We start from the raw sequence: 18,792 nt of genomic DNA, 5'->3' as shown, positions 1-18,792 counted from the left end.
TCTTACCTCCAAATGAGTAAACTGGAAAACGAATTAAATTGCTCAAACTACAACCTTAATTAACGTTTCTGAAAAACTGAAATTTTGTAATAAGAAGTTGTGAGCAATATAAAGACTCTAGTATAATAGTATGTGTTTCCCTATTTCCAAAAATATAAAGAATGTCCAAAACGGAGTTTGTAACCAAAAAATGCGACCGTTTTAAGAATACAAACCAGTATAATACTAATTTTCATAAAACTGCTAAACAACCTGTATCTCATTTCCTGTCGGGAAATGTCGGGCTGTGTCGCACTCATTATTTCCAGATAAGCATCAAGAACAACAAGCTAGCAACAACAATAGTGTCAACAACAACTTTTTCTACGCACTCTTTCCTGTAGGTCACTAGCATATCATAGCCGATAAGAGTTGTTAAGCTTTCTATCCGTTGAGTGACTACCACACCACATATGGAAATTTTGAGAACGTTTTTGGACTCAGGTCATAGTCTAATATTTAATTTGATACTTGAATTAGTTGTAGTAAAAATACTTATAAAAGTTGAGATGCTTGAGAGAGAATAGGTAGCAGCGAGGAGCTTATGATAGATCTGTTAGAAAGTGATAGAGTACTAGGAAATTGGGATTCGAAGAGGAGGATTTGGGGTGTATACTGAAACGATGTGGACAGTAGAATTGGGCCCGTACTACTGAAAGCACCCGGGCGGTGTACGGTCCGAGTAAGAATCTTCGAAATGCCAAGGATCAAAGAGGGATGAGTTTTTGAGTGTGAGTATGCTCGAGCGTATTCTAATTTATCATATGTAGTATTTTAGAGGTTGATCATGGTGAGGACACGTCATATGCCGGAGGGCGTCGGGGCTAGTGATGAGGAGATCTGTCAGATCATTCACGAGGAGGTGGCTGCGGTCATCAGGACAGAGATACCAGAGATGTTCGGGTCTATTAAGACCGTGCTGATTGAGACTTTCAACGAGCGTTATGCTGCTCTTTCCGAGGCTGCTGTTGCGGCGGCCACTGCAGCTGTTGCTGTTGCGAGGCCACAGGGTGGTGATGCGTTGCTGTTCCGGGAGTTCAGCAACACGAAACCACCAGAGTTTGATGGGACCTAGGACCCGATGGCGGCTATGAGATGGATTTCTGACATAGAGGGGTGTTTCTTCACTTGCTCATCTCCTGAGAATTTGAGAGTATGGTTCGCGCTGAACCAGCTTAGCTTGGGAACGAAGGACTGGTGGAAGTTTGTGACAGCACACTTTTTGCTTGCTGAGCTTGCGGCAGTGACCTGGGAGAGGTTCACTGCCATGTTCCGAGATGAGTACGTTCCCCAGGTGGATAGGGAGCGTTTGGCGCAGGAGTTTCTGACCCTCAAGCAGGGCACTGAGTCTGTTACGGTGATTACCAGGATGTTTCACGAGAGGGCGATGTTCTGCCCTGAGAACGTGTCCACTGAGCAGGCATGTATGAGCCGGTGTTTGAGTATCTTGAGGCAAGACATTCGGGAGTTCGTGGCGAACTCCTCATACCGGACATTTGCTAAGCTTCATGCAAATGCCCGGAAGAGGGAGATCGAACTGGAGACTCAGGCTACGGAGGAGGCTGAGTCTCAGGGGAGGGATCGGCGACCGGCACAATTCCAGTTGGATGCCAAGCCAGCCAAGCCCGCTGATCCCAAATTAGGGAGCCAGAAGGGCCGCACTTGTGGAAAGTGCGGCAAGGGTCATGATGGAGTATGTAGAGCTGGATATTGCTACAAATGTGGCAAGGAGTGGCATATGGCCAAGGACTGCCCCAAGGGGTTTGCAGTATGTTTTCACTGCAACCAAACCGGACACCGGAAGGCGGAATGTCTGCAGTTGCGGGGATCAGATCAGGGAGCACTTCAGGGATCTGCCCCTGCCGCCATCAGAGCTACTGAGAGTCGGCCAGTGAAGGCCAAGGCGCCGAGGGCACGTGGGAGAGCGTTTCGGTTGACCGTGGAGGAGGTCCGCGCAACGCCCAATGTCGTGGCTGGTATGTATTCTATCGTGTATTCATTGTAATGTTGAGATATTATGCTTATATTATGTTATGCATAGGTACTTTTCTTGTGAATTCTGCACCTGCCTTGGTATTATTTGACTCGGGTGCGAGTCGGTGTTTTGTATCTTTGGCTTTTAGTCAGCACATCAGTGTTAGTCGCAAGGCGCTGAGTCGGCCTCTGAGAGTTTCCATAGCTGACGAGAAGGTGATATATTCCACAGAGGTGATCCGTGGGTGCGTACTCGAGATTTTCGGTGTTGAGTTCCCGATTGATTTGGTTCCTATTGTCGTGGGGGATGTTTGTGTCATTGTGGGCATGGACTGGTTGAGCACGTTCGGTGCAGTTATCAACTGCGAGCGACAGCTAGTGACCATACGAGACCCTAGTGGGGGATTTCTTACCATGTACGGCGAGGGTACCCGTTTTGGATCAGTGTTTTGTTCGGCCGCTAGGGTGAGGCAGTGTCTACAGCAGGGCTGTAAGGGTTTTGTGGTGTACGTGTCGGATACGCAGGTTGATTCCAACAGGCCAAGGTCAGTGGAGGAGGTTCCTATAGTGTGTGAGTTCCTGGATGTCTTTCCGGAGGAGTTGCCGGGTGTCCATCCCGTGAGGCAAGTAGAGTTCGGTATTGATTTAGTCTCGGGGGCTGCGCTTATCGCTAAGGTGCCTTATCGTCTTGCACCTCCAGAGATGCAAGAGTTATCCTTGCAGCTTCAGGAGCTGCTGGGGAAAGGGTTTATTCGGCCAAGTAAATCGTCGTGGGAAGCGCCTATTCTGTTTGTCAAGAAGAAGGATGGTTCACACCGGATGTGCATTGATTACCGGGAGTTGAACAAGCTGACGGTCAAGAACCGTTACCCGTTACCGAGGATCAACGATTTGTTCGACCAGTTGCAGGGAGCATCTTGGTTCTCCAAGATCAATTTGAGGTCTGGATACCATCAGGTGAGGGTGCGAGATGAGGACGTCCAGAAGACAGCGTTTAAGATGCGTTATGGGCATTATGAGTTTGTGGTGATGCCTTTCGGACTCACCAATGCCCCGGCAGTGTTCATGGATCTCAAGAAATGGGTGTGCAGGCCGATGTTGGATCGGTCGGTGATTTTATTCATTGATGACATTTTGGTATATTCGAGATCTAAAGAGCAGCATGAGGAGCATTTGAGGGAGATCCTCGGAGTTCTGAGATCGGAGATGCTTTATGCCAAATTCTACAAGTGTGATTTTTGGTTGCGAGAGGTCCAGTTCCTAGGACATCTTGTTAACCAGGAAGGGATATTGGTCGATCCGGCCAAAGTTGAGGCGGTGATGAGTTGGGATGTACCGAGGTCACCCTCCGAGATCAGGAGTTTTCTAGGGCTGGCCGGTTATTATCGGAGATTTATCAGGGATTTCTCTAAGATCGCAGTGCCACTCACTAGGTTGACCCGGAAGGGTGTTGCTTTTTTATGGGGCCCTGAGCAACAGGCCTCCTTTGAGACGCTTCATCAAAGGTTATGCGAGGCCTCGGTGTTAGCCCTCCCGGAGGGAATGGAGGACTTTGTTGTATTCTGTGATGCATCGATCTTGGGGTTGGGAGCGGTGCTGATGCAGAGAGGGCATGTGATAGCATATGCATCGAGGCAGTTGAAGCCGCATGACACGAGGTATCCCACCCATGACCTAGAGTTGGAGGTAGTGGTGTTCGCCCTCAAGATTTGGCACCACTATTTGTATGGGGTTCGGTGTACGATATACACGGACCATACAAGTCTGAAGTATTTAATGGATCAGCCCAACCTAAATATGCGGTAGAGGAGGTGGTTGGATGTGGTTAAGGATTATGATTGTGAGATCCTGTACCATCCGGGCAAGGCTAATGTGGTAGCCGACGCCCTGAGTCGCAGGGCGGAGAGCGTCCCATTGCGAGATGTATGTTTGCGATTAACTGTGATGACTCCGGTATTGGACACCATTCGAGGAGCACAGGCTGAGACAGTGAGGTCGGAAAACTAGAAGAGAGAGCGAGTTGTTGGGTTGGTATCGGAGTTCGTTATCGATGGTCGGAGGCTTATGACTTTTCAGGGGCGTATTTGGGTACCGTTTGTGGGAGGAACGCGTACCATTTTGATGGAAGAGGCTTATCGGTCGAAATTCTCGATCCATCCTGGGGACACTAAGATGTATTTGGATTTGAGGAGGGAGTATTGGTGGCCCTGTATGAAGAGGGATGTTGCGTGGTTTGTTGAGAGGTGCTTAACCTGCCGTAGGGTTAAGGCCGAACACCAGAGACCGCATGGTAAGTTGCAGCCATTGGAGGTTCCTGAATGGAAGTGGGAACAGATCACCATGGATTTCATCACCAAATTGCCAAGGACTGCTCAGGGAGTTGATGCAATTTGGGTGATTGTGGAGACATTGACGAAGAGCGCTCACTTCCTTGCTATCAGTGAGAGTTCTTCTGCAGAGAAGTTAGCAGAGATGTATGTGAGGGAAGTGGTATCTCGGCATGGGGTGCCGATCTCGATTGTCTCCGACCGGGATGTGCGTTTCAATTCCAGATTCTGGAAGAAGTTCCATGACGAATTAGGTACTAGGCTGCATTTTAGTACCGCATATCACCCCAGAGAGACGGACAGAGTAAGCGGACGATTCAGACGCTCGAGGACATGCTCTGGCATGTGTATTGGATTTTGGGGGAAGTTGGGATACGTATTTGCCCTTGACCGAGTTTTCTTACAACAACATCCATCATTCGAGCATCGGTATGCCACCCTTTGAGCTGTTGTATGGGAGGAGGTGTCGGACCCCCATTTGCTGGGGAGAAGTCGGACAACGCGTTATGGGCAACACTTAGATCGTACTTCAGACGATAGAGCAGATCCAACAGGTCAAACAGAGGTTACTGACTGCTCAGAGTCGACAGAAGAGTTATGCGGATAGACGCCGGTCCGAACTTGAGTTCCAGGTCGGCGACTTTGTGCTCCTAAAGGTCTCTCCTTGGAAAGGAGTGATCCGATTCAAGAAGAGGGGCAAGTTGGGGCCTCGATATATCGGACCATTTCGGGTAGTCGCGAGGGTAGGCAGGGTAGCCTATCGTTTGGATTTGCCAGCAGAGTTGGGGCAGATTCACAACACTTTCCATGTGTCGTAATTGCGGAAGTGTATAGCCGATGAGTCGGCAATGGTTCCATTAGAGGATATTCAGGTGGATGCAAGCCTGAATTATGCTAAGAGACCAGTGGCAATCAGAGATCGAAAAATCAAAGTTCTGAGGAACAAGGAGGTACCTTTGGTTTTGGTTCAGTGGCAGCATCGGATGGGGTCCGAGATGACATGGGAACCGGAGCGTGAGATGCGCGAGCAGCATCCGGAGTTATTTGCAAAGCGAGACTTCGAGGGCGAAGTCTAGTTCTAGTGGGGGAGAATTGTAACAGCCCAGAATTTCCACGTATTTATTATTGGTGTATTTTTGGAGAATTATGAGTGGACTCGGCGAGTTGGAGCTCAAACTCACCGAGTAGGATCGTGATTTTGGACGCGGATTCGCGTCTTGACTCGGCGAGTCCACGATGTGTAATGAAACCCTAATTCCCAGGGTTTGAGACCTATTTAAAGGGCCTTATGGCTGTCATTTATGCTCACCAATCCATAGAGAGAAACCCTAGAGTGCTTGAGCGTTTTGAGAGAGAAAGAAAGCCATTCTTGACCTTTGTGGTGTTGTTTAGGAAGAAGAAGGAGGTCCTAACCAAGAGGAAGCAAAGGAGGTTGCTATACTGTGGATTTGAAGCTTAGATCATCGCACTTGAGGTATTAATTCAGCTCATCTTCTGTTTTAGGAAGTATATTTGGATTTAGGGTTTCTTGTGGCCTTTGTTGGGTTGATTTGATGCCCAAATAGTCCCTTTCTAGTGATGAGGCTTTGGATCTAGATCCATAGAGGTCCAGAGAGCCTCACTCATCAAGCTTTATGAAGAGCAATGGAGGTTATGACCTTGAGTTGTGGTATTTGGGACTAAATCATCATATATGGTCATAGAGATGTTGTATGTACATCAAGATAGCGACTTTACGTGATAAATAAGCTTGGAAGGACTGGATCTATGAGTTAGTGGAACAGATCTGACCTCAGGAGTGATTTTGAGTCGCTGCATGGCATGGACTCGCCGAGTCCGAAGAACAGACTCGGCGAGTAGCATGAAGATTGCGCAGCACCACTCAGCGAGTGGTCTTGCCGAATCGAGGGATTGACTCAGTGAGTCAGGGAGAGTTAGAGTGGGTTGACTGGTGGACTGAGTCAAACTGGGACTCACCGAGTTGTTCTTGAGACCCGGCGAGTTCAGTCGTGGAGGCCCCACAACTCATGCCAGGTGGAACTCGTCAAGTTAGGAGAATACTCGTCGTGTCAAGTGAGGATCTCAGGGAAATCAGTTTATGCGTATAGACTCGCCGAGTCGCTATAGTGCACTCGCCGAGTCTGGTCAAAGTTGACCGTTGACCATTGACCAGTGTTGACCTATGTTGACTTTTTAAGGGATAGTCAACCTTAGTTGGGAAAGTGTTAATTAGAGATGTATTGTGTTATAGGAGGACTATAGCTTGGGAGATCGAGCACTAGTGATTTCAGGGATTTACGAATTACCGAGATACGCGAGGTGAGTCTTCTCACTATACATTACCTTGAGTAGGTAAACAGAGTTATGTGATACAGTGCTTGTATGCTATATTTATATGTTATGTGTTGCGCTGCATTATTCTTTCTGATTTATGTTGTGCATGTTTACAGAGTTAGAACCTGAGGGTTCACATAGTTTGGGTGTACGGACCCACAGGGTTATAGCCTTGAGTGGCTAATATGTGTTATATGTGGTATTTTGGGGAACTCACTAAGCTTTGTGCTTATAGTGTTTGGTGTTATTTGTTTCGGGTACTAGTGACGACCGTGGGAAGGTGCCGGCTTGATCAGTACACACGCATGGGATTTATGATTTGAGATCTTGGGATTTTTGTATTACTTGGATTGAATTTTCAAATATGGTTGTTTTATGAATAGAGAATTATGTTTTATAAAATTTGAAAATTTTGTTTTGAAATTTACGGTGTTACATTTACTATATTTTAAGGGGACGAATACAAGTGAAATGCAAGAAAAACTTATGTTACAATGCAAATTGTTACATTCAGTTTCAAATGCTTTATCTACATTTTGTGTATAAATGTTAAATAAGTAAAATAACATTATTACAAATGTTATGCTTAAATGCAAAGTTGTTAATACACTAAGGTTTATCATTCAAACGAAACACACTTTTGAAAACCTATAATAGGTATAGTTTACGAGATATTCATGATATTTTACACTCTATAAACACTATGGAAAGGAAATACTTACATTTACAAGAAAAATGTACTTTTCATACATAAATCTATTTGATACTAACTTTTGTGAGTCATTTACTTCACGTACTTTCCAGTACGCATTTTAAGTGTTGTGTTATAAACCATAATCTCCTGTAGGGAGAGCGTGATACTTGTTTATAGATCTATACGGGATTGACAATCCCGCACCTAAACTGTTAGCTACAGTTGGATCGGCAGGTCTGGAGTGACAAACGTCATATCATTCTCACGCATGAAGAACCTTGTGACAGGCAGTCTGGGTCACTAGTACGGTTATAAAACTCATATGAAGTATTAAAACATTTGATTTATGAGGCTAACAAACACCTTAGTGGTTATATATACATATATAAATCTACTTACACTATTTTAGGTATGGAAAATACTTATGCATTCCGATTTTTGGAACTTTTAAAACTACTATTCATTTATGGAAAATATTGGATTTTTGAGAAACATACTGAGTTACTTTATACAAAAAGGCATATAATTCTTATACAAAAACGATTATGAACTCACCAACTTAATTGTTGAAACTTTTTCAAAACTACTTGTATTTCTCAGGGACTCAATAATACAAGTAAACCACAACTTTTGGGGAAGGAACGCAAAGGTGTCAAATTTCAAACTTATTATATCATCATAAACATAATTTCTTTTGAAACATGTATTACAATCAACTATTTATCCTTTTAAATTATATTTATGATGGTTATGTTTGCTTTCTTTACTATTTACTCAACTTTTTAGATACTACATGAAGTCATCTGCCCTCAAACAATTCAGCCGTTCTGGTTTGGGGGTGTGACATCATTGCAATAAAAGCAAGTGGCCTCCTTTTGGTCAGAAACAGGGGGAGCATCGGAACTAAACTTTGCTTTGGGTCCACTAATAGAAGACCCAACTTGAGACTTTCCCTTCCAGTTCAGCTTGGGAGGACCTTTCCTCTTTTTCCCTTTCCCTTGACCAATGGATAGAATAGGAGAAGCAGCCGGAGTGGAGGCAACACCTTTTCCCTTCACTTCTGCTTCAGTTGTTTGCAGGTAGGTTGTGCAATTGTGACGAAGTAGTTTTGTTGTTGTTCAAATGATAGGTCAATAGGAAATGATCATAACAACTTGGCACAGAGTTCAACACTATGTCGATCGCCAACTCATCATCAAAATTCACATTTAGCTTGATGAGCTTATCCACGTATCATTGCATTCTCGAAAGGTGGTTGCTTATAGACTCAGCATCCTTCATCTTGCATGCCATGAGTGACTTTACAACCTCATACTTCTCTTGACGATCTTGCTTATGGTACTTTTCCATAAGGTCCTTGTTCATATCGTGTGGCCAGTAATCCTCATAGTGTCTCTACAATTCTAGAGTCATTATTGCCACCATGATGCAAGCAATTTTTTTTTTGTATCCTTGTAGTGTTTCTCGTAGGCAACCATTTCTTTAGAGTGGCCTTCATTTCATCGATCTCATCGATTGGTTTCTCGAGGACATACTCCTTATCCTCAAAACAAAGTTCCATTTTGGTGTTGCGCATCCAGTTGTTGTAGTTGGTGCCATCCAATTTCACATTCGAGCAGTTGTTCAAAATATAGAAGTTGTTGTTGGAGGAGGTGGAAGGAGGAATCAAAGCATCGTTAGGAGTAGAAATCTATAAAGAGAAGAAAGAAAGTTTTACTTATATAATAATAATCCTCAATATAACACCCAAATGAAATATCAAGGCTAGGATCCAAATAAATAATTCACAACTTAGAAAGAGGATATCGTAATCTAATTGTAATTATATAAAGGTAGGTAAATGCAATTTACCAATTTCACCATCGAAAATGAAATTTTAACGAATTTAGTTTTAAATGAAATTCCTAGATCTTTTTAGAATCATTGAACTTTTCAACGTCATGTTTAATCTTGATTATGCTCTTCCATTTGTGACTAGGATACTGAGGATCATAAACAAGATGTTAATAACCATGCAAATTAACTTGGTACTCTCGATGTCATTTATCATCTCATTTTAATGTGTCGGTTAACCACGCACGCTCCATTCATCAATGATAATTTTTCAAGACAACCATTGCCACTCTTTATTCGTCCGTATTAGTGTGTCTGTTAACCACACACGCTCCACTAATGGCTAATAAAGTGCAATGTGTAGTTTCATGGGTTAGCATACAAGTTCACATTTTTCCTCAAGTAACTAAGATTGGGAATTTTATAAAAAAAAATATGTTAGTTACTTTATCATTCATTATACTTATCAATTATGATTAGGTTGTCCTATCGAACCCATTTAACTAACTACCCTCCACCAATCAAGGAAGCGGTGGGTGAGAGTGGAAACTCATTCAATCGTCATTTTAAAGGAAATTTCCTTATACTGCCTTTATAGATCGACTTCGTGAATGAGGCGTACTAGCGGTTCGACTGACTTGTCTTCTATATATATATAATAATATTAGATCTCTAATGTTACATATAATATAAGGGTATATTATTAAAAGCTTTTCAAAAGTACTAAGGTTATGTTTATAAAATTTCAAAATTAATATTCAATTAATTAAATTAAAAATAAAACCAATCATGAATTCAAAATAAGGATGTCAAATGACATTTTAAAATATTTAGTTTAATACAATTAAAAAATATTATTAAAGGTAATTATCTTGATCAATTAATGTTATATATTAAAACCTAAATTTGTGGATCTGACAGTCCAACAAGTCGTGGTAAACGGTCATCACGCCGTGTTAAAGGCCAACATACCATGTTCGAAGATCACTACGACGTGTTTGCGGTACAAAATGATGATTCTGTTTTCTCCTTCTTGTTCAAGTTCAACAATTGTATCAATTCAATAGAAAGCTAAACCGACACTCTGATACCACTAATAGGTATTATGCAAAACATATAATCCTATGTGTGCATGCAACCCTAAGAATTTTGATCTACGTTTTCTCTAATTGAAAATACAATATGAACAACAATGTAGAAACCCTAGAAAACTAGTATATAATCAAAATACACAATTAGGGTTATAAAACATACATTTGATTGTTATGTAGCAATAACAATTCAAATCCTTAATGTTGTCGAGACTTTGAGAACAAGTATCACAATTGTCACGACTCTAGTGGTTCACACCCAACACAAGCAAAGGAAGAAGACTGTGGAGAGGGAGGAACGATTTTAAATTTTTGGTTGGATCTCTTGGGAACAAGTGGCCGAAAATTGTAGGGTTATGTCCCTATTTATATTGCAGATAGGAAAAACCCTAGATAAGACCAAGTCCAAGATTATTTTAAACCGTGTAATTATCCACTTTCCTGATTATCCATAAGAGATTATTCTAGAAACCCTAAGCATAAGAAAACCGTCCATAGCCTATGGAGGACTATAAATTGCCTCTTTCTTAACTATTAAACAATTACAATCCAATCCCTGCACTTTTAATTAATTCTTTTAATCCTAAAATTAGTTCTAATTAATTTTCGATTAAATATCAATTAAATATTACTATTTCTAATTAATATATTATTATCATAATATATTAAAAAATCATTTATTTCAATCTATTAATCAAATAATAAATCAACATCTTTCTCCAAAATCATCATTCCTAGTTTCTAGTCTTAACGGAAACCCAAAAGGACTGTGCTACTATCAATTCAAGTATATATCAATTATATTTATGGGCTTAGACACCTAATCCAACATGGGCAGAGTGAAAGTATGATACAAACTCTAGAAGATATGCTCCGTTTTTGGGTGATAGACTGTATTAATTCGTGGGGTGCTCACTGGCCGTTACATGAATCCTCATATAATAATAGTTATCACACTAGCATAAAGGTCGCTCCATTCGAGGTCTTGCACGGACATAGATTTCATTCTATGATATGTTGGGCAGAAGTTAGAGATACCTAACTAGATAAAAAGCATGATGGAGATACTTTACACACTGGTTTTGAGATCATTCATGAAACAACAAAGAAGATCATTTAGATAAAGGAACGATTAAAGGCCACACATAGTAAGCAAAAAAATCTATATTAACGTGAGACGAAAACCCTTAGAATTCAAAGTAAGAGACCATGTCCTACAAAAGGTCATAGTATGGAAAGATGTCATTTGATTTGAAAAACATGCTAAAACTAAAACCCCCATACATCAGACCTATTGAAATACTGGCAAGGGTTGGTCCAATGGCTTAGAAACTGAATTTTCCACAAGAACTCAATAAATTTCACGATACCTTCCATGTGTGTATTCTTAAAAAGTGTCTATGTAATGAGAACCCTGTCTATCCACTCGATGAGATCCAAGTCAACACTAAACTTCATTTCGTGAAGGAATCAGTGGAAATCATGGATCGAGAAATCAAAAGCCTCATACAAAGCCGCATTACTATAGTAAAAGTCTGATGGAACTCTCGTAAAGGGTCGGAGTTTACTTAGGAACGTGTGAACCAGATGAAGCAAAAACATCCACAACTTTTCAGTGGTGCTCCATCCAATAGTGGAACGAAACAATATTAGAACAAAATAATCTAGAACTAAAAAATTTCGGGACGAAATTCCCTTAACAGGGAGGTAACGTGACATCCCGAAATTTAGGTCAAAGACTGTCAACAGTCAAGTTCAAAGTAAACTTCTTGGTAATTTGATTCATTGAGTTTTAGTGTATCTTATGTGACATAAATGATTTCATTTTAACTACTATAAGATATCATAGGGTATCTTACCTCCAAATGAGTAAACTGGAAAACGAATTAAATTGCTCAAACTACAACCTTAATTAACGTTTCTGAAAAACTGAAATTTTGTAATAAGAAGTTGTGAGCAATACAAAGACTCTAGTATAATAGTATGTGTTTCCCTATTTCCAAAAATATAAAGAATGTCCAAAACGGAGTTTGTAACCAAAAAATGCGACCGTTTTAAGAATACAAACCAGTATAATACTAATTTTCATAAAACTGCTAAACAACCTGTATCTCATTTCCTGTCGGGAAATGTCGGGCTGTGTCGCACTCATTATTTCCAGATAAGCATCAAGAACAACAAGCTAGCAACAACAATAGTGTCAACAACAACTTTTTCTACGCACTCTTTCCTGTAGGTCACTAGCATATCATAGCCGATAAGAGTTGTTAAGCTTTCTATCCGTTGAGTGACTACCACACCACATATGGAAATTTTGAGAACGTTTTTGGACTCAGGTCATAGTCTAATATTTAATTTGATACTTGAATTAGTTGTAGTAAAAATACTTATAAAAGTTGAGAAAAGTCATATATTTTCAGATTTATTAATCACGAAACATTAAACTATTTATTTCTGCAAAATTTCTATTATTGGTAATGTATTCTAGAAAAATTTAAGAATCCAAATCCGGATGATGTGGATTTTAACGATGGAAGTAGCCCCATATTTCTAAATTCATGTTCAACTATATACATTTGTGCATAGAACATAAGTTACGAACAATTATAAGAATTTGCTATAGTTTTCATAAAATATACTATATATGTGTGTGTAATGAACATAAATTAACTATAGTATATATGTAATAAGAAGTGTGACATTTCAATAATATAATATACGAGAATCTATATATATATATATATATATATATATATATATATATATATATATACATACATATATATATATATATATATATATATGTCATAAATGATTTACTAAGTATAATAATAAAGCAAATATGATAAAAACTTTGGGTTATTATTTATATAAAGCTCAAATCCTACTCACATGGGTCCATTTAACCCATAAAATGATACATTTATATTATATTGTCAAATGGAAATCAAATAACAACTATACATTTACATTATATGTATATAAAATTGTTACCAAAATACCTAAAAATATATACATATGTAAGTATATAAAATTTGTGGTCTGCGACGAGCAAGGAATCAGAAGCATCATTGCTAGCTTCGTGTGCCCCCTTCCTGACTGTACTCGTTCGTTCATGTTCTACTTGAGATCGTCCCTTCTATTTGACAGATCAAACATAAGACAGGACAAGAAAGCCCTAATTCCTTCCAACTTCGATAAAATGACAAGATAAACCCTGTTGTAACATTTTTTTTAATATAAGCCCCTTTTTGCCAAACTTTGGTTTGTTTAAGATAGATCAACTCCTCCATAGACATTTCATATGAAAATTAGTCTAATTCTCAAACATTAATACCATTTAACCCATTTCAGTCCCTCTCTCTATTTATTTTACCCAAAGCAGTCCTATTTCGGTTAATTAAATTACAAAATAGCCCCACTAGTTTAAATTCATTACGAAACGGTCCTGAGAGAATTTCAAAGTTCAAGAATTATGGATTTGCCGTTTCTAAAGACAAGTTTCTCAAAAGAAATCTAATTTAAAGCAATGGAATTCATGCTTCAAAGGTAATACATGTGCCTATATACTTTGTTTATAAAAATATATTATCATTTATGCGAAAATACAATAAATTTGGTTTATCAAAATGTTATTTAACAATTTAACATATTGTTACAAATAAACTAGTATAATTTTTTGTATACGTGTTATGGTTATTTTATCGTGAAATAACTAGTTCACACAACAAATGCTACATGATACAAAAATATGTGATTTTTATGTGACATTGTATATTATAACAAGCACATTATAAAACTTTGTAGTATTTCAAGCATTTAAGTTATTCCTATTCATTTATATCTATATGTTTACATATATAAAGTTTATACATGTAAATATGTTCACTACTTTGAAACATACGTATTTATAAAAGCGAGTACATTACACTTCTACAGACATACATTCCACGCATAATTGGCTTTTATAAACTTTATACAATGAAATTCATTATGCCTAGTGACTTAAGAAAGATTAAATTAGGGATGAGAGCTATTCACATACTTTTTAGTTAAGGGCTTTTTAGTGAGACAACATTCATTAGCTGAGTCTAAACACTTGGCATACCCACACTACTGTAACCATTAATCTTCGGAGAGAAATACATATGTATAGACCTATACAGGGTTTACATCCCCACCTACGGTTGCTAGCTACAATCTCGACCGATTAATCGAAGCGGGTGATAAGCGTCTACAAATGTTACTACAATGTTCAATGAAGCGTTGTAGGGTATAAACTTAGTGACATAGGTCGATTATAGGAATCACTATAAACATGAATTAGAATATCTCTCTTTCACACTACAAACTATGGACTCGTTTGTTTTCAATACTATTTTATGTATGGAGTTACTTATATAACAATACAGTTTGGTTTTCAAGGAACTTCAAAGATTCAGTGCAAACATAGTTTTAAGTATGGATTTATTTATACAAAAGATACATTTTGGCTTTTAAAGATTCATTACAAACACGGTTTTAAGTATGAATTTACTTATACAAAAATACATTTTGGCTTTTAAAGATTCATTGAAATCACTTTCTTAACTATTGTTATACGTACAAAGAAAATATATATATATATATATATATATATATATATATATATATATATATATATATATATATGTATATATATATATATATATATATATATATATATATATATATATATATATATATTGTAACATCCCAAACATACGACCACAAAATTTCATTTTAAGTTTACAAAATCCATGACAAAAAAACATCTTTAATTTCAAACCATGAGAACACAAGATAGTCATAGTACATAATCAAGTCAAATCATAGAAAATTATTATCAGAGCACAAGTCCTTAAATTTCTACTGCGGAAATTCATAGTGTGATGTGATGAGATCATGTCGGCCCCATCCCCTTTGAGCTGGAAGTACCTAAAACACAAAATGAAACGGTAAGCACAAAGCTTAACGAATTCCACCACCATACCACATACTAGAACAACATACTTCCATGCATATCTGGATGCACAGATTACCCTTTCGGTCTACTTTGACAGGATAGTGTCGAGTAAATCTGGGTGCTCCACATGCCCCTTTGGTCTTTTCCAACCAGATAACACCGAGCATATCTGGGTGCTCCACCTTCCTCTTCGGTCTAATTCGTCCAGATACAATGTCTATTTCACCCCTACCGGTACCACATAATATCACCAATAATTCATCAAAATCATCAAACAATACATGCACAAATGATAATTATCACAAAGAAAATCATCATACTATATCATAACTAGTGTGCCGGACTTGGTGCCTTCGAACCACGAATTCTACGGAGGGTGACTCACCTCAAACTGGGGGCGGCAAATCGTACTCGACTGATGACTCGTGAACTCCTCTTCTTATCGCACAACATAAATTTCTAATTAGTCATTAGATCACATTCGGACTCCAAGACCTAAACCCTAATTTATGTCTTGAGCTAAATGGTTTCCTAATCCTTGCCCTATTAGGTCTCTTCCTCCTAAGGCCTAACAACCCCAAAATGTCCAAGCCCAATCAAATAAACTCTAAGGCACAATATGGCCCAAAAACCATCCATCATAGCCCTAGGCCCATGGGCCTAAATCCACAAGTGGGATTGAAGTCCAACAGTCCAAGGCCCAATAACCTAGAGCCCGAAAATCAATTTTACCCACTACATGCGTACACGCGGCGTACTCTACATGTACTCCCAACATACACTTTCCTTGACCATATACGAGTGGTTGACCCAGTACAAGTGGCGTACCATGGAGTATGCCAAGCGTACTGGCTAACCAACACAAAATCCTTCTAGTGACTTATTTCGATAAGCTCTAACATCTATAACACATATCCATGTCCCTAAAAACGTCCTAAGCCATAAAGTTATAAACTTCACTACCAGAAAAACATCCTTTTACGACGCAAAAACCATGACATGCAGTGATTTACGATACGCAAAAGTGTACGTCCTAAAACTAATGTCATCTCCTCTAAAATTTTAAGAATTTAGGTCACGCATTTTTGCATGCCCTAAAAATAGTGTCAAAACGAAAAAAAAATAAACACAGAGGGCACCTTTTAAAAATAATGTGTCGTGTGAGCATGTCGATTTATAATTTTTAAAATGAACGCGCGTGTCCAGAGTATTTCTCTTATCACAAAAATGCAGGCCTATTGTCTAGGGATTTTTTCAAGGAGTGCTCTCTGTAACATTCACTACCTCACCTCACCTGCCGTTGGCAACCTCAGCTCATCTCTTTCCACCGGCGACCTCGACTCATCTCTTTCCACCAGCGACATTGTCTCATCTCTTTTTACCGACGACCTCGGGCTCACCTCACCTCACCGAAGACTACAAAGACTACTCAACGTTACAAACCCTAGCTATGATTAAGGTATGTTTTGGTTTACAACCTAGGAAGCGTGAATCTGATGGTTTCGAGGTTAAAGATGTGTCGGTTCCTAAAAGTGCCGACGACGCTGAGGCGGCCACTGTAAGGAAGTCAAAGTTGGCTGAAACAATTACGCTAGGTTTTAGCAACAAATTTGTGGCCATCCGTATACGTATTGCGATTTCAAAGTCATCTTATTGTAACACTGTAAATTTCAAAACAAAATTTTCAAATTTTTATAAAACATAATTCAATTAATATTCAGAAAACAACCATATTTAAATTTTCAATCTAAGTAATACAAATCCCAAGATCTCAAAATCATAAATCCCACTCGTGTGTACTGATCAAGCCGGAGCCTTCCCGTGATCGTCACTAGTACCTGCAACAAATAACATCAAACACTGTAAGCACAAAGCTTAGTGAGTTCCCCAAAATACCACATATAACACATATTAGCCACTCGAGGCTATAACTCTGTGGGTCCGTGCACCCAAACTCCGTGAACCCTCAGGTTCTAACTCTGTAAACATGCACAGCATAAATCACATAGAATAATGCAGCGCAACACATAATACATATATAGCATACAAAAACTGTATCACATAACTCTAGTTACCAACTCAAGGTAAAGTATAGTGAGAAGACTCACCTCACGTGTCTCGATAATTCGTAAGTCCTGAAATCACTAGTGCTCGATCTCCCGAGCTATAGCCCTCCTATAGCACAATACATCTCTAATTAACACTTTCCGAACTAAGGTTGACTACCCTTGACAAGTCAACTTAGGTCAACGCTGGTCAATGGTCAACGGTCAACTTTGACCGGACTCGGCGAGTGCACTATAGCAACTCGGCGAGTCTTAGTGTATACACTGATTTCCCTGTAATCCTCCCTTAACACGTCGAGTATTCTCCTAACTCGACGAGTTCCACCTGGCATGAGTTGTGGGGCCACCATGACTCAACTCGCCGAGTCTCAAGAACAACTCGGTGAGTCCAGCTTGATTCAGTCCACCTGTCCACTCTGACTCCCCCTGACTAACTGAGTCAACCCTCCCCAACTTGGCAAGACCACTCGCTGTGTGGTCGAGGCAATATTCATACTACTCGTCGAGTCTGTTCTTCATACTCGGTGAGTCCGTGCCATGCAATGACTCAAACTTTCTCATAAGGTCAGATCCAATCCATTAACCCATAGATCCAGTCCTTCCAAGCTTATTTAGCATGTAATGTCACTATCTTGATGCACATACAATATCTATATGACCATATATGATGCTTTTGTCTCAAATACTACAACTCAAGGTCATAAACTTCATTGCTATACATAAAGCTTGATGAATGAGGCTCTCTGGACCTCTATGGATCCAGATCCAGAGCCTCAACACAAGAAGGGAACTATTTGGCATCAAATCAACCCAATAATGTCCATAAGAAACCCTAAATCCCATTATACTTCACAAAACAGAAGATGAGCCGAAATCATACCTCTAGATCGATGATCTAAGCTTCAAATCCACAGTATAGCAACCTCCTTTGCTTCCTTTTGTCTAGAACCTCCTCCTTCTTTGCTAAATAACACACACAAGGTTAAGAAATGCTTCCTTTCTCTCTCAAAACGTTCAAGCACTCAAGGGTTTCTCTCTAAGGGTTGGTGAGCACCAATGATGGCCATAAGGCCCTTTAAATTGGTCTTAAACCCCGGAAATTAGGGTTTCACCACACAGCGTGGACTCGCCGAGTCCGGACGCGAACCCGTGCCCAATTCCGTGATCCTACTCGGCGAGTTTGGGCTCCAACTTGCTGAGTCCGCTCACAATTTCCAAAAATAAACCAATAAAAATACCTGGAAATTCTGGGTTGTTACAATTCTCCCCCACTAGAACTAGACTTCGCCCTCGAAGTCTCACTCTTCAAATAACTCCGGATGCTGCTCTCGCATTTCCCCCTCCGGTTCCCACGTCATCTCGGACCCCTTCCGGTGTTGCCACTGGACCAAAACCAAAGGTACCTCCTTGCTCCTCAGAATTTTGATTTTCCGATCTCTGATGGCCACTG

Source organism: Lactuca saligna, chromosome 6, assembly GCF_052625555.1.
Source record: "Lactuca saligna cultivar CGN05327 chromosome 6, ASM5262555v1, whole genome shotgun sequence".
Lineage (NCBI taxonomy): Eukaryota > Viridiplantae > Streptophyta > Magnoliopsida > Asterales > Asteraceae > Lactuca > Lactuca saligna.
Note: the sequence above shows the minus strand (reverse complement) of the source record.